The 26,871-nt window shown below is 42.7% G+C and overlaps 1 protein-coding gene across 3 annotated transcripts in view; it reads right to left on the bottom strand.

Annotated features, from left to right (window-relative positions):
* The window catches only part of PALS1 (protein associated with LIN7 1, MAGUK p55 family member), a 135,942-nt gene extending 119,848 nt beyond the window's left edge, over positions 1–16,094 (bottom strand). For all 3 annotated transcript variants that reach the window (XM_084630112.1, XM_084630110.1, XM_084630111.1), the window contains exon 1: positions 15,897–16,094. The gene's annotated coding sequence lies outside the window, so the exon portion shown is untranslated. The remainder of the gene's footprint in view (positions 1–15,896) is intronic.
* Positions 16,095–26,871: the final 10,777 nt, after the last annotated feature.

The following is a 26,871-nucleotide window of genomic DNA, read 5'->3' as shown; positions in this document are numbered from 1 at the left end:
CTCTTTTGGAGTAAGCTAGCCAACATAATAGAAGCTACTGCCCAAAATACAGGCCACGAACTAGGCCAGACAGCACTGAATCATGTGGGCAGAGGTATTGTTTGATAAAGCTGTGTGTGAGAGAAGCAGCCAGAAACATAACAGAAGCAGACAGAAAAGACAGCAGAAAGCCAAGGACAGCTAGAAAAAAAGCACTTATTAATATGAACCTGAGAAAAAGCTAAAAGGTTTTTGGGTAGACTACTGGCTGGTTTAGAATGGGAGCAAAAAAAACCTGCCTCCTGTTTGATTCCTACTATGTTGAAGAAAACAGGACTTTACGTACATTCTTTGTAAATAAACAGGACTGCATCAAAGAAACACCTGACTCCATTGTCAATTTCTCCTACTGGAAATGGAAACAATCTGCAAGTAGTGTTCCCTCTAATTTTTCGTACCTATGTGCGGAATGAAATGTTGTTATGTGCACCAATATGGAGCTGATGTGTCACATATCACCTCCATATGGGTGCACATAAAATTCATGTGGTGAGGTGGGGCTGAGGGGTTCAGAGTGTGGGAGGGGGCTCAGGGCTGGGGCAGTGGGGGGCAGGGGGAGGTGAGGGCTTCGGCTGGGGATGCAGGGTGCGGTGGGGCTCCCCAGGACTATGGTGGGGAGAGAGGACTCCCCCCCCACCCCAGCTCTCTCTGCCTGTAGCAGCCCTTGGGGGGGGGCAGCAAAGGAGGGAGAAGTTCCTGTCCCCCAGCCACAGCAGGTTCAGGGCAGGGGAAGGGGCGCTACAGCAGGTCCAGGACTTGGGGAGATGCATCTCTCCCCACCGCAGCCCTGAGCACAACAGGCAGCTGCATGGCTGTGCAGCTTAGAGGGAACATAGCCTGCAAGACCTCAAATACTGGCTAACCACTCAAGTGAAAAACGGTAACTGTATGAAATGTGATTAATTGTATCAGTGATGGTGAAATCTATACAGAGAAGTGTATTTATAAGCACCAGTTGCATGATAAGTACAGTATAATTAGTTCATTTGTGCAATATGATTCTATATTAGTAATAGTTTTCAATTATTAAAAGGTAGCATAAAATGACTTCTGCAAATTCTAACAAAATCATTGTTATAAAAGCAGATGGACCTACACTTTTAATATAAATCACACGACCTTGAGGCAATCAGGCCCACTATTTTTGGAGCTACTTATAGTAGTAAGCTTATTTGTCTTGCCTCCACGAAGATGGGTCAGGGAACAGTCATGTCCTCTTGTTAACCAGATCCTCTCTGGATCTTGTTCCAGAATACCATCTGCTACTCAAAGACAGACTGAAGCTCTTCTAATAAATACTAATTAAGAACAGGAACAATATTTTAGAGACTCTACCTTATTTTGTATTATGTAATAATTGAGAAAAGTCAATTCCGCTCTAATTTAAGAACATTTACTGGTCTCTAAAAAGTTTGACCATACCTTTGTTAGCAGCTTACAAAATTCAATCCACAGGAAGAAAAGGAGACAGGGCTACCTAAAAATGTAAACTCCTCTATTGTAAATAGTTCATTTAAAAAAAAAAAAACGAACAACAAAAAAACCACAAACTACACACGAACCTAGAAGACAAAGCACCAACTTTCAGTAAATACCAGACTTTTCTTGGTTCATGTGAGAATTCAGAGAAGAGTAAGGATTCCCAAGCTCTTATTATTTCTAATACACAAAGATTTTTGTATCTTTTCAATTAGACTCTGAAAGTGAATTTCAGACTGAATCAGATATTTACCTAATGGACAGTTTCCCCTTCTGGACTCAGACTATTTTGTTCTTTTCTTTTACCATCTCTGGATTCTTGGAGAGAGCAGGTGGGGAGCTGGCCAAGGTGGCACAAAATTTAGATGTTGGATAGGCATCTTCCCTTCTGAACCTGAAAGTAGTCCGCCATAACAAGAGTCATATTGGGTCAAACCAATGCTCCATCTAGCCCAGTCCATCGGTCTTCCAAGAATGGCCAGTGCCAGATACTTCAGAGGGAATGAACAGAACAGGGTAATTATCAAATGATCCATCCTGTCATCCAATCCCAGTTTCTGGGAGTCAGAGGTTTAGGGAAACCCATGGTATGGGTTGATAGACCTATCCTCCATGAAGCTAATTCCTTTTTTTAATCCAGTTATACTTTTGGCCTTCACAACATCCACTGGCAATGAGTTACACAGGTTAACTGTGCACTGTGTGAAGTATTTCCTTATGTTTCTTTTAAACCTGCTGCCTACTAAATTCACTGGGTGACCCCTGGTTCTTGTGTTATGCAAGGGGTACATAATACTTCCTTATTTACTTTCTCCACACCATTCATGATTTTGTAGAACTCTATCATATCCACTCTTTGTCATCTCTTTTCTAAGATGAACAGTCCCAGTTTTTTCAATTTTTCTTGACTGGGAAGCTGTTCCATACCCCTAATCATTTATGTTGTCCTTCCCTGTACTTTTCCCAATTCTAATGTATCATTTTTGAGATGGGGCGACCAGAACTGCATTCAACATTCAAAGTGGTTCTAGATCGATAAGACTGGGTGAAGAGGCCGGGCCCTAAGGAAAGATAAAAGTCCTTTCTGCATGGGTCTTCAATACAAGAGCTGGCTGAGAACTAAGTCTGAGTAGGACAGTGGCCTGTATACCTAGGGATAAATAGACTCAGTTCAAGACCATTCTGGAGCATAACACGAGTTACTAAAATATGCCATTGTATCAGTCAGTGACACATTCTCTCCTGGAATACAAAATAAAATTCTGCTCATCCTGTCTCAAGAGAAATAAGATAAGGGATCCAGAAACTTACAATGAAAATCATTAGAGATATGGTAAGACTCCGAAGTGAAAAGATTGGAAATACTGGGACTGTTAATTTAAAAAGAGGAGACAAAGAAAAGGTTACGTAAGTATATAAAACAACAAGGGGTATGGAGAAGTTAAATCAGGCAATTCTAAATACAAAAGCAAAGGACATTCAATTAAACTGAAGGGCAACAAAGCGCTTTGTATATTATTGAGGCCAGTAGCTCAGACGGATTCAAAAATACATATATAGATAATGGGTAAAATCATGTTTAATTTAAAATAGAAAAACATAGGGATATAAATCCTCATGCTTCAGGGGATAAGTTAACACCCAGCTAATAGGTTTAGGAAGAAATATCGCCTAGAAACAGATTTCATAATTCTTTCACTTTTCTCTGAAAGATCTTATACTGACTAATGTTAACCAAGACAATAAGGGCACCTCTTCACTAGCAACATTAAAGCGCGGCTCCCAGCACTGGTGCACTGTCTACCTTGGGACTTTACAGCGCTGAAACTTGCAGTGCTCAGGCGGGTGTTTTTTCACACCCCTGAGCAAGACAGTTGCAGTGCTTTAAAGTGCCAGTATAGACAAGTCATAACCTAGATGGTCTGTTCAGGAGAGAAAACTACAGAAAAGCAGAAATACAATGAAAGTAATTTTTTCTTTTCCAACAATATCACCTATACTGGATTCTCACTCCTGGAGAGTAACAGATGTCCCAAGGGAAAATACCAGCAACTGTTACTAAAGTATGGCATAAGATGAAGTCAAACAGGCAAAGACCTGGGAAGAGTTTCTACATTTGACCAACTGAAATGAGATATTGTGAACCCCTCACCCTCTCCTGCCCAAAAAAACAAAGTTCTCCAGGGAAGGGAAATTTTTGACGCTATGCCTCTGATGCAAACTCAAAGCTGCGAGAACAAGACTGAAACATAGCCAGGAAATATAATACAAGCAGTAGAGATTAAAGAATACATTGGACATGGCCACGTAGTCAGTCAGTCTCTGTGTATGTATGTAAAGATGCATGGTATGCCACAGCCATCCTGCTGTAGGGTTGCCAACCCTCCAGGATTGGCCTGGAGTCTCCTGGAATCGGCATCAATCTCCTAGTGACTATTGAAAGCAATCCAGGAGATTTTAATAGGATATTTTAAGAAAATGACATTACGTCATGTTGGGGAGAAAAAAAAAATCTCCCAGAATAGCTTCGGTCAGAGTTGGCAACCCGATCCTGCTGGCTGGCAATACTGGTCACCTCCCCTGGCACCATACAAATCTTGACATGATCCTCTACTTTTAGACTAGCATAGCTAAAGTAGACAGAGCAGATGTAAGAATTAGACTCCAAAAGTGAAGACATACAATCCAGGTGTGGGATAATTCCCAACCACTGAACCCTTCCAAAATAAATAAATAAATTCCAGTTAGCTCATCTACTTATATATACCATGCACAGTTGCTGGAACTAGGGGTGCTGCCACACCCCCTGGCTTGAAGTGGTTGCCACTGTATACAGGGTTTACAGTTTGGTTCAATGGCTCTCAGCACCTCCACTATAAAAACTGTTCCAGCATCCAATATCATGCTTATGGAGCTCCACCCCCATCAAGAACTGATATGCCAAGGAAAAGAACCTTGTGTTCTTGAGTTAATACTGATCAACAATCCAAACTGAGGTCTTCACCTGACAGAAAATACCCTCATTGGCCATCTAGAGGAGATGAGACAAAACTTTCCTTACAAGGCCAGCATGGATTCGTTAAAATACCAGAACTTTTGTCCAAGTTCTGCCAGAAGAACTTGCTACCAAAAAGGCTGGTAAGCTGGTATACTGGAGTGTTTACCGTGAATGAGGAAAGAATGTCTCACTAATCAGGTCAATACTCCCAGACAGAGAGATTATTTTTTAAAAGAAGCTTTCAGTCTGTGTGATGAGCAAATATCTGGCAAGGAATTCACAGGTTCCAAGGCCAAAAGAGGCCACTGTGATCATCTAGTCTGAACTCCTGTACAATACAGGCCATAGAACTTCTCCAAAATTTTTCTTAGCACATATCTTTTAGAAAAAACATCCAATCTCAATCTAAAAACCTGTCAGTGATGTAGAATCCACCACAACTCTTGGTAAGCTGTTCCAACCATTAATTTCTCTGTTAAAAAATTTAGTCTTATTTCCAGTCTGAATTGTTTATTTTCAACTTCCAACCTTTGGATTTTGTTATACCACTCTCTGCTATACTGAAGAGCCCATTATTAAATATTTGTTCCTCATGTAGGTACTTACAGGCTATAATCAAGTTACCCCTTAACCTTCTCTTTGTTAATCTAAGTAGACTGAGCTCCTTGAGTCTTATCAGGCATGTTTTCTAATCCTTTATTATTTCTTCTGGTTCTTCTTTGAATCTTCTCCAATTTATCAACATTCCTCCTGAATTGTGGACACCAGAACAGGACACAGTATTCCAGCAGCAGTCACACCAGTGCCAAATAGGGAGGTAAAACAACCTCTCTACTCCCCCTATTGGAGATTCCCCTGTTTATTCATCCCAAGATCGTATTAGCTCTTCTGGCGACAGCATCACACTTGGAGCTCTCACACAGCTAGTTATCTGACATGACCCCCATATCATTTTCCTGCCTCCAAGGACACAGGTGCCCCTTCCCATTCTGTAAGTATGGCATATATTCTTTGTTTTTAGGAGGATACATTTAGCCATATCAAAATGAATACTGTTTGTTTATGCCAAGTTTACCAAGTAACCCAGATCACTATCTGTGACCCATTCGCTTTATTATTTACCATTCCACCAATCTGTATGTGATCTGCAAATTTTATTAGAATGATTTTATGTTTTCTTCCAGGTCATTTATAAAAACGTTAAGTAGCATAAGGCCAAGCACTGATCCCTGTGGAACCCCTCTTGAAACACAACCATTCAATGATTATTCCCTCTTACAATTACATTTTGAGAGCTATCAGAGCCACCTTTTAACCCAGGTAATGTGTGCATTTTAGTTTTAGATCTTTTTCGTTTTGGGTTTTTTTTTTTTAGAATCAAAATATCATACGGTACCAAATCAAATTCCTTCGAGAAGTCTAAGTATATTAGATCAAAACTATTACTTTTGTCAACTAAACTTGTAAGGTCATTAAAAAAAAAAGGATCCCAAATTAGCTTGACAGGATCTATTTTCCCTAAACCTGTGTTGATTGGCATTAGTGATATTACCCTCCTTTAATTCTGTGTTAACTGAGTCCCATATCATCCACTCTATTTTCTTGTCTGAGATCTACATCAGACTGACAGACATGTAATTCCAAGTCCTTCTGAAGTTTTAACCCACTCTACAGTTTTTTAGTTGACTGACCTTGCAAAGGCCTTACACTGAACTTGATGGCATTTCTGGGTTAGTCTGTCTGTATATAATGTGATAATCTTTAAATGCCAGGTCTAATCATTTTCAAAATTTCCAGAAATATGCTAGACATCAATGGCAAAAACCCTATTGATTTTTGGGGAAAAAAATAAAAAAAACAAAAGGGGAAAATAGGGGACACACGGAGCCCTGCCACAGCTTTAAGAACCTCTGCAATTGTCTTTAGATCAAACTGGTTGATGGCACTGATTAATGCCTTCCAGCCTAACAATCAATACCTCTGTCATCCTCCCAGTAGAGTTTAACATGTTGACAACTCAAATGACTTATCTCCCAGACAAATAATGGGAGAAAAGGAGAATGGTAGTGCATATAGAGTCTGTGGAGGGGGAGGGGGAAGGAATGGGTGAACACAAAGAACCCCTGGTCAGAGGAGACTGGGGGTAGAGCACCTGGCATTGGCGGGGGAGGGTGGAGGGAAGGGCATAAGGGTGCAAATGAAGCCCCTGGCATTTGGGCAAGAACAGGAGGCACACTGAACTCATGGCAGGAGGGGAACAAGGGAGCTGCAGGGAGTCCCTGAAATAGATCAAGATGAAGAGATGCACATAGGAAGCTTGTGAGGTGGAACGGAGTAAATACAGGGAGCCTCTAATGTGTACAATAAACTTAGCCTTCAGAAGCTATCAAGTGTGAGACCCCCTTTCATGCAACATTTATTTTAGAATGTTATCGCCTCAATAATATTTTCCACGATGCTGTTCCTAAATTTTTATTGTATAGGAGAGTTCTTACTCTAGAAGTGGGCACTGAAGTTGATTAAAGTGAAATTAGTTTTGTATTATATTTTAAAGACAAAAAAAATCAGGAAATTCCAGATTGAAACCAACAGGTCACTTGTAACAAACCTTTTGAGTTAGGGAGACAGTGTCAGCACTGGCTTTACATTACTATAAAATGACAAAACCTAGGAAAATATTTAAGGTACAGCCCAAAGTATAACTTATTCCAACAGCATACCAAATAATGTTTCAGCTGTTAAATATACACTCAATCATGAAAAATATGAGTCTCCTAAACAAGAACTACAACATTGTTCACATGCCAATTACTCTGAGCAATCAGCTGACAACCCAGGTCACTGAGTCTGATTGCCAAGTATCAGCCAAGTTCACATATGAGGCAAATCAAAGATGGTAAACCTAACTTTCAGCCTTGATATTTCTAAAGTTTAGCACCACTTCTTACCATCTATACCTCACCAGCAGGTTGCAACAGTTTTTTGGTTTTTTTCGGATGCAGGCCTTCCTACTGTGTATGATCGCTGCTTTTGACACCTCCAGAATGAATTACTGCGAACACATTCTATCTACATGGGGTTACACCTTAAAACAATCTGGAAATTTAAGATAGAAGCATCGTTTAAGGGCTGCTGTGCATTAAGTGGCAGCAAATGACAAATCAGTAGGTATTTAATTTTCTATACTGTTTGCTGTTTTCCAGAATGAATTTGTTTTAAGGGTATGTCTTCACTGCAGACGTAGCCTGGGTATTGCTCCAGCCCCCTTCTATCCACACAGAAAAAACTCTAACTTGTGGGATTAAGGGTGCTTTAAACCAGAGCTAGCAGACATGGTTGAGGGCATGGGCTGGAGCTCAGATTTCAATAACAACCCACTTATTTTGCAGTGATGCAGACTAATCAACCGCAGATGCAGTCAGCCCCCCAATCCTATCCCAAAATTTTTTATCTGGGCTGTACTTTGTCTAAGTCCTCTTTTTCTTCACTGTTCTTTAACTCTGCATTTGCCTGTTCCATGTCTGTTGCACTTCCATAGCATTTGAAAAGAGATGCCACCCAAGAAATCCTTCTCACATGTTGCTAGATGGCCAGTAGCCGACACCAGCCTTATAGCAGAGCAGAGAAATAATTATCAGAAAGACCCACAAGAGCACTTTTACAAAAAAACCTAAAGAAGGACAACTAAGTTTAAAGCACCACTAAAAACTTTGGATATGCTGCTAGAGATCCATTCCAGCACATGAGCTAGTACAGCACCATTGTGGACACAGTCACACAGGTCTGGCAAGGGTTGGGTTCTGCGTGGGAACACCCCACCCATTCTGAGTTAAGTCAAACTAACACTGCAGTAAAGACATACCCTAAGCCAAATATCCTCAAACTGTGGGACACTCCCCCCCCAGGGGGGCATGCAGGAACATCCATGGGGCATGGCAGAGCATGGGCCAGCCCCCAATGGGGGGAGGGAGGGAGCACCACCCAGTCTCTGGCTCCTGTCTCCATCCCCAGCCTCGGCACAGCTCGACTCCAAGCCCCATGCCAGCCCCTAGCCTCAGCCCTGTTCCTGGCTGGGGTAGAGGCTGGAGACAAGGCTGGGAGCAGAGCCGCACCTGGCCACAGGCCCGGCTGCCAGCCCCCACCGCAGCCCAGCTCAGCTCTGCTCCAGCCCCCACTCCCAGACTCTTGGCCCCTTTACCCCTGTCCACATCCTGTTTCCTCCTTGCGGCCCCTGGAGCCATGGCCCCGCTCCCATCCGTGGCTCCGGGGGGGTGGGGCACAGACACAGGTCATGGGAGGGCATGACCCTCAGAAGTTTGGGGACCACTGCCCTAAGGTTATGCCTACACTGCAGCTGGGAGCATGCTTCCCAGTGCAGATAGATGGACACACGATAGCTCTATCTGACCTAGTGGATTAAGAACAGCAGAGTGGCCACAGAGTACCATAAACTGATTAAAGGCTTTTCCCCCCACCCTTCAGTTTAAACATATATGTTTCAGAACCAAAAGTCCACCACAATCCCACTTACTCAACAAGTTTTAAAGTCATGAAAATGGAATTTGTGATGTGAAGTCAGTTAATGAGATTTTTGTAGATCATATTTCATTTGCTAAAAGTATTGTCCCAGGTACATCAGTAGTTCCTGAAGTAGAACAAGTGTACTCTCCATGGACTGTCAAAACCAAGTCTAAAACTTGGAATGTGTCAAAAAGCATCATAAGCATCATACTTTTTGTAAATTGAAACCATGAACCTCTGAAGTATGTTCCCTGGTCAACAACAGTGTAAACAGCGGAGTAATATTTCCATGGTTCAACATCCTGGGGAACTGTCATTTTCCTTAAAGAATCCTTAAGAGTAGAAAGGCTAGACTGTTTTAGCCAATCGCTGCTTATTTCTTTACAGTTTACCACATTATTGATATACAAATGTTACCCCACCATTTTTACCTTTATTTCTTTCTCTCCTGGAAAGCTCATACCCTTCAATATCTGTATTCCAGTCATCACTGCTATCCACCATGCTGCTGTTAATCCTTATAAATACCCAGTTTCACATCCTGCATCAGTAGTTCTAAAGTTACTCACATAACTTTTAGCACTTTATCTGGCTCATTCAGTAGATTTCTTGACACACCTGAGCATCAATTTCAAAATTAACATTTTTAGGTGTTTGTATATCGATTCCACCACAAAACACTTAACTTTAGTTACGGCTGCTAGATTCTATATCCCACCACTGCAGTTCGTAAAAGTTTGTTAATGACTTCATTGGTTATTTCCTTGTCTATCCTCCCTTTCCTGAAGATTTCAATTATTTCTACATGAAGATTATCAAAATTTATAAGTCACTAGTAGAGATCACTCATTCATATAATTTTTCCTGAACACTGCAGAAAGACATTTCACATCTAACATACCTTACTTACACACACAGGCCAGTACAAAACCACATACAGAACTACAGATAATGAAATTTATGAAAGACAGGTGGTCCGTAAATCAATGAATCAACAAAAGCATGGTCAGAGTCATGGCTGAATGTTGGTTGGTGTATTTTCCTTTGCTCTCTCACTCTCAGAATGTACTTTTAGTTACGGCTTAAAAGAAGTGTTCCTAAGCCAGTGATTCCCAAACTTTAACACTGAAATCTCATGAACCCCCTCCTAAAAATGAGTATTTCCAAGGATTTAAGTTTAAATTTCCTCTGCACTCTGCGGGGCTCCTGCTGCTGGACCCCGTTGACCGCCTCCGTCAACTGAACTCGGGCTGCAGGTCCGGCTGCCAGCCCTCCCGCTCACAGGGGGCGGAGCTCAGGCTGCCAGCCCCAAGTACACTGCCCCGCCCTCCCTAGGGCTTGGGCTGTCTGCCTTGCAACCGTGTCCCACCTGCTGCCTCTAATGCTTGTGGACCGCTGGCAGCCATCAGTGAAATGTTTCTGGCGAACCCACTGTAACATTTTGCAAACCCCAGTTTGGGAACGACTGTCCTAAGCATTCAATTTCCATTGCAGAATTACAATCTTACCATTTCAAGACCCACAAAAACTGGACATTTTTAAAGAAGTTTGTAATTTGTATTACAGTAAATATACAGAGGAAGAGTTTAACATCAAGCTTCACTTCTTGTACTTTAGTGGAAATCAAACCTGAAGCTCCAGGTGACCATCTATGGTTCCAAATAGGAAAGTGTACATATTTAGAAGTTTAGTTGGTCTAGTTTGTAACAAGATGTTAATAAATTGTAACTGGAATTTAGTCTATTAGATTGCAAGCTCTCCACAGTAAGACTATTTTCCTATGTGTGGATAACGTCCATCACTTTGCGGGTGCTGCCAGAACACAAATACAAATCTTCTTTAGATAAACAACATGAAGATCCTAATGTAGTTAATGGGGAGCTTCTCCACGAACTCAAACTGAAGTTGAATTGGCTCTAAGGAGTCAATACAGAGTTGTTAATACCCGCATATGGAAATAAATACCCACGTATTGAATACATCACTATATAGAAGAAAGGGATATTAAAAGGCACATACCACCATGATATCTAAGCACACCTGCTAGAAAAGAAAGATCCTGAAGAAATTAATGTCAAATAACATTAGAGGTATAACTACGGACACTTTAATAGTCATTTGTATACCGTGTATACTCGATCATAAGCCGAATATTTCTGGAAAAAAAGCGACGCATCAAAGAGTGGGGGTCAGCTTATAAACGGGTCTACACAAAAATTTGATGATTTTAAACTCTATGAAATCATTGAATTGAATATCTAATACATTGTTGTTTTGTTTACCTGGAGAGTCTGCAGGCATGCAGCCCCTCAGTTCCCTGTGGCCGCGGTTTGCCATTCCCAGCCAATGGGAGCTGCGGGAAGTGCTGCCACTTCCCGCAGCTCCCATTGGCTGGGAATGGCAAACCGCGGTCACTGGGAGCTGAGGGGCTCTGTGCCTGTGAACGCTCCAGGTAAACAAAATGTCCCGACCTACCAGTGGCTTACCCTGACGGTCCGGGAGCCAAAGTTTGCCAACCCCTGAAATATAGGGTCAGCTTATGAAAGGGTCACACAGTTTTTACCATTTTTACTTATCCATCTTGGTGGGGTCAGCTTATAAACGAACCAGCTTATGATCAAGTATATACATACTTGACTAATTTACAGTGATCAAAAGCTACACATACTAAAGAGTAGATTTTCAGAAAGAAAAACATTTCATATTTTGAGAACCACAGTAGTAACGTGAGCAGTGATGTCCATACAGGAATAAACATCATCAGGAAAGAACATGTGTATTGGTTCAAGAGGAGACTGGATATTAGGATTCTGCTTTTGTTTACAACTCTGCTTCAGAATTTAGGCCTGGTCTATGCATAGAGGTAGCGCCAACATAGCTACATCACACAACTCAACATAAAGTTGACTTTTATTGAACAAAACCTTAAATATTTTGAATACATAATTTTTCTTATCAAAAGATGTTTCATGTTTACAGCTAAAGTATTTATTAAACAGAGGGATTAACTATAGTTAATTAAACTGATTATTTCAGGTAAGCCTGGGAAAATTTTCAAATATGCCTTAGTGAAAGTTACCAGAACTTAAGTTCCTATTGCAGAGAGGTAGGCACACTTTGGCCCGCAGGACCGTCCTGCCCAGCCCCTGAGCTCCTGGCCGGGGAGACTAGCCCCTGGCCCCTCCCCTTCTGTTACCCCTCCTCCGCAGCCTCAGCGCACTGCACCACCAGCACTCTGGCCTGCCGCTCCAGCTGTGCAGCACAGACTGTGTGGCTGGCTCCAGCCAGGCGACGGGGCTGCAAGCTCCTGCTGCTCTGAGCAGCATGGTAAGGGGGAGGGGAGCAGGGGGGGTTGGATAAGGGGCAGGGGGTCCTGGGGGCAGTCAGGGAGCGGTTGGATATGTGTGGGAATCCCGGGGGGGGGGACGGGGGGGACTGTCAGTGGGTGGGGATGTGGATAGGGGTCGGGGCAGTCAGGGGACAAGGAGCAGGGGAAGTAGGATGGGGCGGAGGTTTGGGGGAGGGGTCAGGGGACGGGGAACAGGGGGCTTGAATAGCTATGGGAGTCCCAGGGGGCCTATCTGGGGGCGGGGGTGTGGACAGGGAACTGGGGGGGGGGTTGGATAGGGGGTGGAGTCCCAGGAGGTTGTTAGGGGCGGGGGTCCCAAGAAGGGGTGGTCAGGGGACAAGGAGCGGGGGGGGGTTGGATGGGTCAGGGGCCAGGTTGTTTGGGGAGGCACATCCGTCCCTACCTGGCCCTTCATACAGTTTCGCAACGCTGATGTGACCCTTGGGCCAAAAAGTTTACCCACCCCGTCCTATTGCCGATGACAATGAGACAGTCTCCTAAGTTACTTTGGCTGAGCTGCTGTGCCATATTTATGAAGCCTGACCTCAAAAGTTAAAATAAGGGGAAAAACATCTTCTTTTATACAGAAAAATCAGCCTTTAACTCAAAGTTTCTGATACAGGCTCATGGATTTAACACATTTTTATCTAAATGTTTTAAGAGATTATAATAAATGTAGGCCTTTATGTATTTTGCATTAAATTCAGATTTCATTTTAAAACAGATTTTAAAAAAGAAAAATTATAATTTAAACAATCAAAAAATCCAATTTAAATTAAAAAACATTTTTTAAAATCAATTATATTTATCCACCTTGATTTCAGGTGTGCAGCATGATATACCTGAAAGAAATCTGATTTTTAGAAAGGGTGGCGGACTCACCCTCTGAAAAAAACAGACCTCTATAAGGTGTCTGAAGTTGCATACACTATACAATTGAGGCACTGAAAAATTACTAGCCACTTTTGAAAACCCTGGTTGATGTTGCCAATGCAGGAGTAACCAAGATGTAATTAGCAACATCACTGGAAACTCATCTATCAAATACTAGAACTGTACGTAAGTTAACTATGAAGGATTGTAGTTATCACATTGAAAACATTTTCATTTCTCAACATAAAAAGACTGCCATGTCCAAGTCTCTATGTAATGCTTCTCAAGAAGCAGGCCAATAAGAACGATGTTCCAGAAAGATATTTTTTTACTATTTTGAAAAAAAAAAAGATTTTCCAATTGGATCATCTATGTGAGAGATACATCCAATTATCAGAGTTCAGAACAAATTCACACCAAAGAAGTTACAGTACGTAACAAAGGCCAAAAATTAGACTCACTTAGCTACTTTGCTCAGGACTGTGAAAAATTTCAAGCCCTGTGCGATGTAGTGAGATAGACCTAACCACCTGCGTAGATGCTGCTAGGTCCACAAAAGAAAGAATTCTTCCATCAACCTAGCTACAACCAACAGACCACGGTCATCAGCAGCAGAGATGCAGCACTGTAGCTGTGCCATTGTAGTACAGACATACCCTAATCAAGACCACTAAGAACACGCAGTTACAATGCATTTATGAAGACCTTTGACTACCACTCAGATTCTTATCATTCCAGAAGTGCTTTACAAGACTCTAAACAAAAGATTGCCTACAACAACGGTTACATAACAAGGCAATAAACACGGAAGCATGCTTTTATTTCAGAGTTCAAATTAAAAGATAAATAGACTCAAAACATGTTGCTTTTAAGAGCAAGAGCCTCAAGATTTTGATTAAATATCTTCAGTGGCCCTACAACAAACTGATCTTTAAATTTACAATAACAATATATTACATTTCTAAACTACAGATTATTTCTTGTACATTTAGTAGAACTTAAGGGTTTACCTATAATCTTTGTTTAATTCTATGCCTCTGCAACAACTTGAAAAATTCATATAAACATGCACAAAACATTGTCAGTGGGACCTGGTTCAGCGATCAGAAAATATATTTAGAGACAAACTGCTCATCACTGGGACAGTATTTTTAAACAGAACATTATAGAAGTCTCCCTATTTCAAGGGCACCATTAGATATGAAATCCAACATTTGCTTCTACCACAGAATTCAAAACTACTTTAACTCACACTTTGAAACAGACATTTTAATGTCCTATTTTAAAATTAAATTGGATTTTACAATTCCTCTCACATCACTATCATCTTCTGTTTTTATAACCAGACTGTCCTATTTTTGAAAATTGTTACTCTTGTTTGAGTGAAAACCCACAGAAAAAACTAGACAAAAAATAGAAAATGCCACAAATAAAACTGAATAGTGTCATCCCTCACACCAATCTCTTTCAGCTACAGTAATTTTAATAATATCGTAAAAAAACAAACAAAAAAATCTGTATACCCAACACAGTAAGGACACTTTGTAAGAGATTGTTTTGGGTAGATCTTTTACTTACAGTCAGCTTTCTAATGCACAAATAAATTGGTTAGTCTCTAAGGTGCCACAAGTACTCCTTTTCTTTCTAATACAGTCAGCAAGATATATCCTATCACTCTTTCTAAAGTAAGCTCTCTGGGATAAAAAGGAGTACTTGTGGCACCTTAGAGACTAACAAATTTATTTGAGCATAAGTTTTCGAAAGCTTATGCTCAAATAGATTTGTTAGTCTCTAAGATGCCACAAGTACTCCTTTTCTTTTTGCGAATACAGACTAACACGGCTGCTACTCTGAAACCTCTCTGGGATAGACACTGTCTTTCTTGTTGCTTGTGTATACAATGCCTATCCAATTCCTCGATTAGAGTTCCTAAACATTACCATAACACTCATCTGTGTATTTTATCGAATATTTAATCAATAGCCTGACCAATACCTATTACCTATTGTGGAACACGGAGTGTGCTGGTTTTCAAGCCACTTTAACTTAATCCTGCAAAGCCCCATAAATCACTACAGGGCAATCTCTTTACAGGAACATCATTTCCAAACGCTGGCTTGCCAATAGATGGTTAAGAAGAGTAGGATTAAGCGCAGTCCATTATTAAAATAAATATATTCAAAAAGTAAAAGACAACACTCAACAGGAGTCCTTACTAATACAACTTTAAGGCCCAAACTTGTAACATTTGCACCAGAGACTAAGCCCCAGGTAGGGTCATGTAGGCAAAAGCTACAGGTTCAGGGATCCCTAGTTCGGACAGGGAGGGGGACGGATATACAACCTGCAAGGCCGCCACCCCACAAAATCACACGCACGCCCCCGACAGCACAGACACGGGCGGGGCCCTGGTCACGCCGCGGGGCCCCTGCCAGACAAAGTTCACGCCGAAGGGGGAGTGGGAAAGCAAAGTCCGCACCGCGCCTGCGTCCCTCCCGCAGGAAGCCAGAGGCGCAGCGGCAGCAGCAACAGGAGCTGGAGCCAGAGCGCCCCGAGGAACTCGCCGCACCCCGCCCCGCCCCAGCCTCCCTCCCCCGGAGAGTCGATCACACGGAGGGGAGGGAGGGACGGACTCACCTTCCTCCTGCTGCCACCCCTTCCTCCTCGGCATGGACGCGCCCAGCAGCTCCTTCTTCTAAGCCCTTCGCGCACGGCCCGGAGACTCCCCCCGGCTCGCTCGCTCGCTCGCTCACCCCCCGGAGCTGCGCAGCCACCACGGCCACAGCCCAGGAGACAAACACCTCACACCGCTGCGCCCGCTCCGCCTCCCAGCGGCGCCCCTGCCCCCAACGGCCGCACGCACGCACGCGCTCCACCCGCCTTCCACAGCCGCACGTCCTCATTGGCTGGAGGGCGGTAGTTTGGGGTGCGCACGCCCCGCTCGCTGCCTGCGGGAGGGGTGCTCGCTGCGCAGGGAGAAAGGGGGGGGGGGCTGTGGAGCGTGAGTGGGGGGAATGAGGAGGTGGAAGGGGCTCGGGGAATGAGGGGCTTCCTTGCTGTCCCCCACCCACAGTAATGGCCCCTGTGGCCCGTCGCATCTCTCATGACCAGCCAAGGCTCCCACTCACCGAAACGGCAGCTCTCTCAAAACGCCCTCGTCTTGGCTAAGCGCCGCTCCCGCCCTGCTCTCGTAGGGTCTGAGCCCTTCTCTTCCACCACCAACTCCTTCAGGCTGGACTGGTCACCGGTTAGAGCCTCCTCCGCACCGCCCCTCACTCCTGGTGCATCTACCTCCGTTACGCCTCGGCTGCTCTCAGCCCCGCTCCTGCCTGTAGCCTCATCAGTGGAACTGGAGTCAGAGGGCCAGAGTAACCCCAAGCTAGTTTTCCCAGCTGATTCTGAGACTGTTGCACAAGGCTATTTTCGGGCTCAGAACTCTTGTTAGCATTTTTGACAGAGAGGCATACCCCATCATGGTTGTAAAACAGTCCGGCCCAAGCAGTGATGGGACAAAAGATCAAAGCACTGATACCAGTTAGGAGTGACCTTTAGCAGCCAGAAGGATGGGGATACTCCCAAGAGGAGATGGTCATCAGAGAAAGCAGGCATTAGATTATAGGCCAGCCAAGGACCTACCAGCTTTGCAGATAGGTACTACTTTGAGGATCCAGCTATTAGACCCCAAAAGGAAGGGACTAACAGAGTTGTGAAGGATGCAGTGGTACCCAGGTCATACAAGTCATTATGCAAGAGGGACAAGTGATTCATAAAAATTCATGACATTTATGAGCCAGTAGACATAACACACAGATCATCACAGAACAGAAAGAGAACCATCCAGAGGCTAACCTCATAGGGAGGAAGAAGACTCCACTAAGAGAGAGTTTGCTACAGTCAGAGACAAATGACAAGGAGACAGAGATAGGTCACTCTTGGTGTGGTCACCTGTTGAGACCAGATTATCTCAAAGACTGCATAACCAGTAAAGACAAGGCTTCAACTTGGCTATGTGCAGCAATCTCTGGCCTAAAGGGCACAGGGTGAGTGTCTAGGCATCAATTATTTGTTTTTAATGTTTATATTAAAATATTTGCAAAATAGGAAAGATGTATCATGATCAACAGAACTGGAGTAAGAGGGCCCATGTTCTCTGGAGAGATTGTTCTTTGTAGACACAGTACCAGGGACCCAGGTAGCAAATGAGCCACAAAGACAAAGCAGTCCACAGGGTTAAATCCATGTGTTCAGTTTAACATGCATTCAGCTTCACTCTTTGCTCATGAAACACTCCTCTTTTCTCCTCCACTAACTATTGGACAGTTTAACTCGTCCACTTTCAACGAAGGGATCAGTATGTAAACAAGATTTGGGACTCCAGGGTGACATTATCTTATAGTCTTCATATTTTGAAGGGCAGGATAGTGATTAGGTAGGAGGTGCTGGAGTAGAGGGTGGCTAAGGACACAATGTCAGCAAGTGTTTCTTGGACCACCAAAAAGTCAGCAAACAGCTGCCTCTTTAAATCTTTTCCCCTCTGGTACAGGTTCACCAAATGCTTCATGTCATTTGTCATATAGGGGTCCAGCCACTTTTTATCCTCTTGCCTATACTTAACCTGTCTGCCCATATTTATCTTGTATCTCTTTTTTCTGAAATGTATATACTCCAATGCTCTTTCAAATTCAAACAGATCCTCTTTGGTTTTTCTTTTCTTGGCATGTAAACTGGCCAGCTAATTCTCCATTACTGTGGACCATGCCAAGCTGTGTGCTTGCCTTTCCACAGAAGCATTAAAAAGCTCCAGTTTCTAGCCTTTTTACATTGTAGATGTTGTGTGCCTTTTAAGGCTTCCTTCCCCATTTGTATTCCATATTTTGTGCAACCATGTGTTATAGCTGCATGCCAAACCAAGCATTTCCACTCTGATTAGTAACAGGGGTCCATGTTTCAAATGAATGGGATGGGAAAGACACTTGGGGAATAATGGAATCCAAATTCAGGCAGACTGCAGAACTATCATGCCTTCTGTAGAGGCATAGAGAGGGGGAGTGGCAGAGTGAGGGTGGTCAGTTATGGCAGAATAGGAAGAGAGGTGGACACTTCTGCTGGCCTTATGTGACCTAGATCCATGTTTTTATGAGCACTAATGGCAGAGATCGTAAGAATACACAAATGACTTCCTCAAATCCTGATGGTTGCATGAAAGTGGCACAATGGCTAACTGGATGCTTTTAGCAATAAAATGCTGCTTACTGGCTGTAGAAACTCCATCCTCCCTTGAGTCGTCCTCATCCAGCTTGATCACCAGCTCTGTATCCAAGATTTACCCAGAGAGGTCCTATGAGCACACAAGCTTTTAATTCAGGCTTCTGTGTGTGTAGTTCTCCTAGATGGCAGGGATCTTCCTCTCCTTCATGGGGAATCTCGGTACCTGGGGTTTGCTTGCTGTCCAAGAGTAGGTTCAGCTGAGTGGAGGGACACTTTTTCAGTATCTTGTACAACTTTTCATTGAGAAGACAAATGTAGACACCAGCCTTCGACTTTGTTTCTGTCTGTTGCCTTCTTTAAATTATATTTGATGGTTTTGATCCTCTGCCAGTACAGTTGGCAGACCAGGTTCATGCTGAGATCTCTAAGTCTCCAGAATATCTAGTTGAAGACCTGTTTGTTTCTTTGGTAACCATCCAGCTCCTTCTGGATCTCATCCTTCCTCCATAACGCTAAGAAAGCATTAATGTTGGCCTTTAGCCAGCTAGCAGCACATTAATAAGATGCTTGGCTGAGACATACTTTTTAGTTAAATGATGAAAAGATGAAAAAGTTTTAGCAGAAGAAGGTGTTCCCTACATAAATGCCTCACAGCAGAGCACATTGTTAGCAACTTTATTTGTATAGGTAGGTGTGTCATAGGCAAGTCAGCCCCTAGGTATTGTACTGCAAAAAGATGACCAGAGAGGCTACTGCTGCAATGAGCTACTTCTGCAGCATATATCTAGGCAGCAGTGAGAAGACTATTTGCACTTACTGTATTAGCATGATAGGAAACTTGACCACACTGGCATTAAAAAAAGATACGGGATGTAGACCTGAGGTTGAAAAGGATCCTAAAGGGAGCAGGAAAGAATCCCCTAATTATCCTTCATGTGGGAACAAATGATACGGCTAGATTCTTGCTGGAAAGTATTAAGGGAGACTATGCTAGGCTGGGGAAGATGCTTAAGGAAATTGAGGCTCAGGTAATCTTTAGTGGAATTCTACCTGTTCCTAGAAAAGGGCAAAAAAGGTGTGACAAGATTATGACTATCAACAGATGGCTTAGGCAGTGGTGCTATAAGGAGGGCTTTGGGATGTATGGCCACTGGAAGGCATTCACGGACAGAGGACAGTTCTCTTGGGATGGACTTCATCTGAGTAGGGAAGGAAATAGACTTCTAGGATGGAGGCTGGCACAACTGATTAAGAGAGCTTTAAACAGGAATTTGGGGGAGATGGTTGGGAGAAGTCCAGGTAATCTCCACACCAGATTTTAGCATTGAGAGGGAAAAAAACAAAGTAAGAAAGGATACAGCCATGGGTAGGAGAATGTATATAAGGAGGAAGGGCAGTGTAGATACCAGTCTAATAGGTTATACTGGCTGTAGAATGACCGTGCCTAATAGGGTACAGAATGTGAGCGAGGCCAAACAGCAAAAATTAAGATGTTTGTACACTAATGTGAGGAGCCTAGGTTACAAAATGGAGGAACTAGAGCTACTGGTGCAGGAAATGAAACCAGATATTATAGGGATAACAGAAACATGGTGGAATAGTAGTCATGACTGGACTACAGGTATTGAAGGGTATGTGCTGTTTAGGAAAGACCGAAATAAAGGTAAAGGTGGTGGTGTAGCATTGTATACCAATGATGAGGTAGAATGTAAAGAAATAAGAAGCGATGGAACGGATAAGACAGAGTCCGTCTGGGAAAAAATTACATTGGGGAAGGAAACTATTAGAGCCTCCTCTGGGATAGTGCTTGGGGTGTGCTATAGACCGCCGTGATCTAATTTGGATATGGATAGAGCCCTTTTTAATGTTTTTAATAAAGTAAATACTAATGGAAACTGTGTGATCATGGGAGACTTTTACTTCCCAGATATAGACTGGAGGACGAATAGGGCTCAGATTTTCCTTGATGCAATAGCTGATGGATTCCTTCATCAAGTAGTTGCTGAACCAACTAGAGGGGATGCCATTTTAGAATTGGTTTTGGTAAGCAGTGAGGACCTCATAGAAGATATGGTTGTAGGGGATAATCTTGGTTCAAGTGATCATGACCTAATTCAGTTCAAACTGAACGGAAGGATTAACAAAAATAAATCTGCAACTAGGGTTTTTGATTTCAAAAGGTTTCAGGGTAGCAGCTGTGTTAGTCTGTATTTGCAAAAAGAAAAGGAGTACTTGTGGCACCTTAGAGACTAACCAATTTATTTGAGCATCAGCTTTCGTGAGCTACAGCTCACTTCATCGGATGCATAAAGTGCAAAGTACAGTGAGGAGATTTTACGTACACAGAGACCATCCTTTTCATGCTTATGCTCAAATAATTGGTTAGTCTCTAAGGTGCCACAAGTACTCCTTTTGATTTCAAAAGGGCTGACTTTCAAAAATTACGGAAATTAGTTAGGGAAGTGGATTGGACTGAAGAATTTATGGATCTAAAGATAGAGGAGGCCTGGGATTATTTTAAATCAAAGCTGCTGAAGCTATCGGAAGCCTGCATCCCAAGAAAGGGGAAAAAATTCATAGGCAGGAGTTGTAGACCAAGCTGGACGAGCAAGCATCTCAGAGAGGTGATTAAGAAAAAGCAGAAAGCATACAGGGAGTGGAAGATGGGAGGGATCAGCAAGGAAAGCTACCTTATTGAGGTCAGAACACGTAGGGATAAAGTGAGACAGGCTAAAAGTCAAGTAGAGTTGGACCTTGCAAAGGGAATTAAAACCAATAGTAAAAGGTTCTATAGCTATATAAATAAGAAGAAAACAAAGAAAGAAGAAGTGGGACCGCTAAACACTGAGGATGGAGTGGAGGTCAAGGATAATCTAGGCATGGCCCAATAGCTAAACAAATACTTTGCCTCAGTCTTTAATAAGGCTAAAGAGGATCTTAGGGATAATGGTAGCATGACAAATGGGAATGAGGATATGGAGTAGATATTACCATATCTGAGGTAGAAGCGAAACTCAAACAGCTTAATGGGACTAAATCGGGGGGCCCAGATAATCTTCATCCAAGAATATTAAAGGAATTGGCACATGAAATTGCAAGCCCATTAGCAAGAATTTTTAATGAATCTGTAAACCAAGGGGTTGTACCGTATGATGGGAGAATTGCTAACATAGTTCCTATTTTTAAGAAAGGGAAAAAAAGTGATCTGGGTAACTATAGGCCTGTTAGTTTGACATCTGTAGTATGCAAGGTCTTGGAAAAAAATTTGAAGGAGAAGGTAGTTAAGGACATTGAAGTCAATGGTAAATGGGACAAAATACAACATGGTTTTACAAAAGGTAGATCGTGCCAAACCAACCTGATCTCCTTCTTTGAGAAAGTAACAGATTTTTAGACAAAGGAAACACAGTGGATCTAATTTATCTAGATTTCAGTAAGGCGTTGATACCGTGCCACATGGGGAATTATTAGTTAAATTGGAAAAGATGGGGATCAATATGAAAATTGAAAGGTGGATAAGGAATTGGTTAAAGGGGAGACTACAATGGGTCCTACTGAAAGGTGAACTGTCAGGCTGGAGGGAGGTTACCAGTGGAGTTCCTCAAGGATCGGTTTTGGGACCAATCTTATTTAATCTTTTTATTACTGACCTCGGCACAAAAAGTGGGAGTGTGCTAATAAAGTTTGCGGATGATACAAAGCTGGGAGGTATTGCCAATTTAGAGAAGGACAGGGATATCATACAGGAGGATCTGGATGATCTTGTAAACTGGAGTAATAGTAATAGGATGAAATTTAATAGTGAGAAGTGTAAGGTCATGCATTTAGGGATTAATACCAAGAATTTTAGTTATAAGCTGAGGACGCATCAATTAGAAGTAACGGAGGAGGAGAAGGACCTTGGAGTATTCGTTGATCATAGGATGACTATGAGCTGCCAATGTGATATGGCTGTGAAAAAAGCTAATGCGGTCTTGGGATGCATAAGGAGAGGTTTTAGTACCGTTATACAAGGCACTGGTGAGACCTCACCTGGAATACTGTGTGCAGTTCTGGTCTCCCATGTTTAAGAAGGATGAATTCAAACTGGAACAGGTACAGAGAAGGGCTGCTAGGATGATCCGAGGAATGGAAAACTTGTCTTATGAAAGGAGACTCAAGGAGCTTGGCTTGTTTAGACTAACTAAAAGAAGGTTGAGGGGAGATATGATTGCTCTCTATAAATATATCAGAGGGATAAATACCGGAGAGGGAGAGGACTTATTTAAGCTCAGTATCAATGTGGACACAAGAACAAATGGATAAAAACTGGTCATTGGGAAGTTTAGACTTGAAATTAGACGAAGTTTTCTAACCATCAGAGAAGTGAAGTTTTGGAATAGCCTTCCAAGGGAAGCAGTGGGGGCAAAAGATCTATCTGGCTTTAAGATTAAACTCGATAAGTTTATGGAGGAGATGGTATGATGGGATAACATGGTTTTGGTAATTAAATATTGATGGTAAATAGGCCCAATGGCCTGTGATGGGATATTAGATGGGGTGGGATCTGAGTTACCCAGGAAAGAATTTTCTGTAGTATCTGGCTGGTGAATCTTGCCCACATGCTCAGGGTTTAGCTGATCGCCACATTTGGGGTCGGGAAGGAGTTTTCCTCCAGGGCAGATTGGAAGAGGCCCTGGAGGTTTTTCGCCTTCCTCTGTAGCATGGGGCACAGGTCACTTGCTGGAGGATTCTCTGCTCCTTGAAGTCTTTAAACCACAATTTGAGGACTTCAGTAGCTCAGACATAGGTGAGAGGTTTTTCGCAGGAGTGGATGGGTGAAATTCTGTGGCCTGCGTTGTGCAGGAGGTCAGACTAGATGATCATAATGGTCCCTTCTGACCTTAGTATCCATGAATCTATAAAAGAACTAAGGCAGGAATGACTGGGACTCAGTTGTGCTTTAGTTCCCACAAAAACAGTAGTCTGAAACCTTTAACTCCATTAATAATTGATCAAAGTTTTTTTGTGTAAGAATTCAAGATGTATATCAGCCTATATAGGAAGAAAAAATGTTACCTTATCTATTGTAAACACATCCATAGACATCCAGGAGGCAATGCAGCTACAATATTTGAATCAAGTCTGCCTGTGGACACAGGACAGAATTGCTCCTGAAACAGGATGGCTGGTGATGGTACTGCACCACTGGAGTGTGTGCCAATGCAATTATACAAGTTTAATTAGCATTGGTATAATTCTATTGTGTCAACAAGGCCCTTGGAATCTGTTGGAAAAGAATTGACTGCCTAGCATTTCATAGACATATATTGTGATACATACATGATTTAGCATGATCTCATCATAAATATGATATGTAGTCATAGGACATTTCTCTTCTGATCTATAAGGGACAAATACAAGGAAGTAAAATCCTTTATTGTTTTAGAAACACTACATTGTAGCTATTAGTTTAAAAATATCTTCCTATTTGAAATTAGAGAAATTTTAAAAAGGTAATTTTTTTTTCTTCCTGGTACCACAATACATATTGTCTAGTGATTAGAATACATTCTCCATAATAAATTGTTAAAAATTTCCAGTTATATTGTCTTTTGTTCCCTTCAAATTGGTAAATCTTTGTAGCACTTTTTCAAGCCCTTATCTTGATTACTGCAGCCTTTTGCTGGCCTTGTTTAGTGAAGCCTTGGACTGTGCAGGTCAATTCAAATTGCTACTGTTACAATAATCTTCCCAGCCTGTGGTTCTGACCAGCCACCTGTTTGGGTCCCTTCATTGGCTCTCCCTTCTCCACATCAAATACAATCTTCTCATCCTTATGGTTGTGGCCCTATCTGCTTTATTATTGTCACTTGTCACCTCCAACATTCTGCCAGCAATACCAGACTTTACCATCCATTTATCTGCTTCTCCGAGCGAGTACCTATGTGCATCCATCCATGCTGCCCCTTATATATACAAAATGCCCTCCCTGTAAATTCTGTTACCTTAATCAATACCTTACCTTTCTCCTTCATATCCTTTCTTAAAACAGATTTCTATTCTGGTGCCTAGTAAACACTGCCAACTGCTAATGACTAAGAAAGTGTCAAACTGAGATTTCTGCTACTGATCTGCTTATTTGTCTCCATTAACAAACCAAAAATATATACCTACAAACAGGGTGGATAAAAATTAATGATTTTTTAAAAAAAAAATTTAAAAAGCGGATTTTTTTTTATTTAAATCAGATTTTTTTGATAAAATGCTTTTTGATGAAAAAACCTATCTAAAGATCGTTTTAATTAAGATACATTATAGCTCAAAGATATCACATAATGGAATAGGGATTATACATTGTAATTCTATAGTATGAGACAATATATTCATGTAATGTTCAAGAAAAGTTTTGTAAATGAGTTTTAAAAGTTCATGGATTAGGGAACCAATCTTATGAGGTTCCAGGGGCTTCCTTATAGATTATTTAGGTTAATCTTTCTATCTACCCAATGGGACTCAGTGCTCAGTCTAGAAGATACCATCAGAGATGCTTAGTTTTGCAGTTCTCAAACTGTGGGTTTGTGTCTTCAGAGATAACTTGCTTGTTAACAGCAAAAATGTTTTAAAATAAATAAATAATATATAGAGGTGAGAAATAACAGACCTCAACCCTATTGTCCTTCTGCAAATTTGTGTACACAGAGTCAATCGCTTACCTCTCTCTAAGCCCTGGTCTACACTATGAGGTTAGGTCGAATTTAATTGCGTTAGGTCGATTTTATAAGCAGTGCAGCTACACAACCAAACCCATTCCGTCAACCTAAAGGGCTCTTAAAATTGACTGATGTACTCCTCCCCGACGAGGGGAGTAGCGCTAAAATCTACCTTCTTGGGTCAAATTTGGGGTAGTGCAGATGCACCATTGTGCAATTTGACGGTATTGGCCTCCAGGAGCTATCCCAAAGTGCTCCAATGTGACCACTCTGGACAGCACTTTTAACTCCAATGCACTAGCCAGGTACACAGGAAAAGCCCTGGGAACTTCTGAAGTTCATTTCCTGTTTGGTCAGCATGGCGAGCTCAGCAGCACAGGTGATCATGCAGTCCCAGAATTACAAACGAGCTCCAGCATGGACTGAACGGGAGACACTGGATCTCATTGCTGTATGGGGAGAAGAATCTGTGCAGGCAGAACTCCGATCAAAAGAAGAAATGCTAATATATATGCCAAAATCGCACAGCGCCTGGTGGAGAGAGGCTACACCAGGGACACACAGCAGTGCCGCCTGAAAGTTAAGGAGCTCAGGCAAGCCTACTACAAGACAAAGGAGGTAAACATTCGCTTCGGGTCAGAGCCCCATACATGCCGATTCTATGATCAGCTGCATGCCATTCTAGGGGAGGACCCTACCAGTACCCCACCACTGCAAGGAGGAATTCTCACGCAACAGGGAGGAGGATTTTGTGGATAAGGAAGAGGAGGAGGAGGAGAATGTGCAGCAGGCAAGCAGAGAATCCATTCTCCCCGGCAGCTAGGACCTTCCCATCACCCTGGAGCCAATGCCCTCCCAAGGCAGGTTCCTGGACCCTGAAGGCAGAGAAGGCACCTCTGGTGAGTGCACATTTGTAACTACAGTACAGGCAGCCGCGTAGCCAGGTGGAGGGAACAGGGGGAGTGATCCAAAAAAAAGGCACCATCCGCTGCAGCACTTTTACTCACCCGGCAGCGCTTCAGCAGTGGGCCCTCATTCGCTCCGTGTGTCTTCGGTGGCACTGAAGGTCCCGCCGCTGAGGTGCCACCGAAGAACTGGAGTGAGTGAAGGTCCCGCCGCCGAGGTGCCGCCGAAGACCCGGAGCACCTTTTTTTTGGATCGCTTCCCCTGTTCCCTCAACAGGGGAAAATTTAAAAGGCGCCAAGACATTGACAAGGCACCATTGTGCTCAGTGGGGGAGCGGCCACTGCTCCGTTACCCCCACCCAGCTACACCACTGACTACAGGGGTTAAAAGCAATTGTGTTTAATGTTTGATTTGCCCTGAAGAATTGGCATTCGCGGCCAGTACAGCTACTGGAAAAGTCTGTTCACATGTTTGGGGATGGAGCAGGAATCCTCCAGGGACATCTCCATGAAGCTCTCCTGGAGGTACTTTGAAAGCCTTTGCAGAACACTTCTGGGGAGGGCTGCCATATTTCGTCCTCCATGGTGGGACACTTGACCACGCCAAGCCAGTAGTCTGGAATCATTGTATCACAAAGCATGGCAGCGAATGGTCCTGGGTTTTGGTTGCATTCATGCAACATTTGGTCTTTATCTTTCTGTGTCAGCCTCAGGAGAGTGGTGATATCATTCATGGTCACCTGGTTGAAATAGGGGAATTTTTGTAAGGGAACAGTAAAAGGACCCTGTTCATGCTGGGCTGTTTGC

This window comes from Lepidochelys olivacea (genome assembly GCF_965140295.1).
Source record: "Lepidochelys olivacea isolate rLepOli2 genome assembly, chromosome: 6".
Lineage (NCBI taxonomy): Eukaryota > Metazoa > Chordata > Testudines > Cheloniidae > Lepidochelys > Lepidochelys olivacea.
This window is presented reverse-complemented; position numbering and strand designations above follow the sequence as displayed.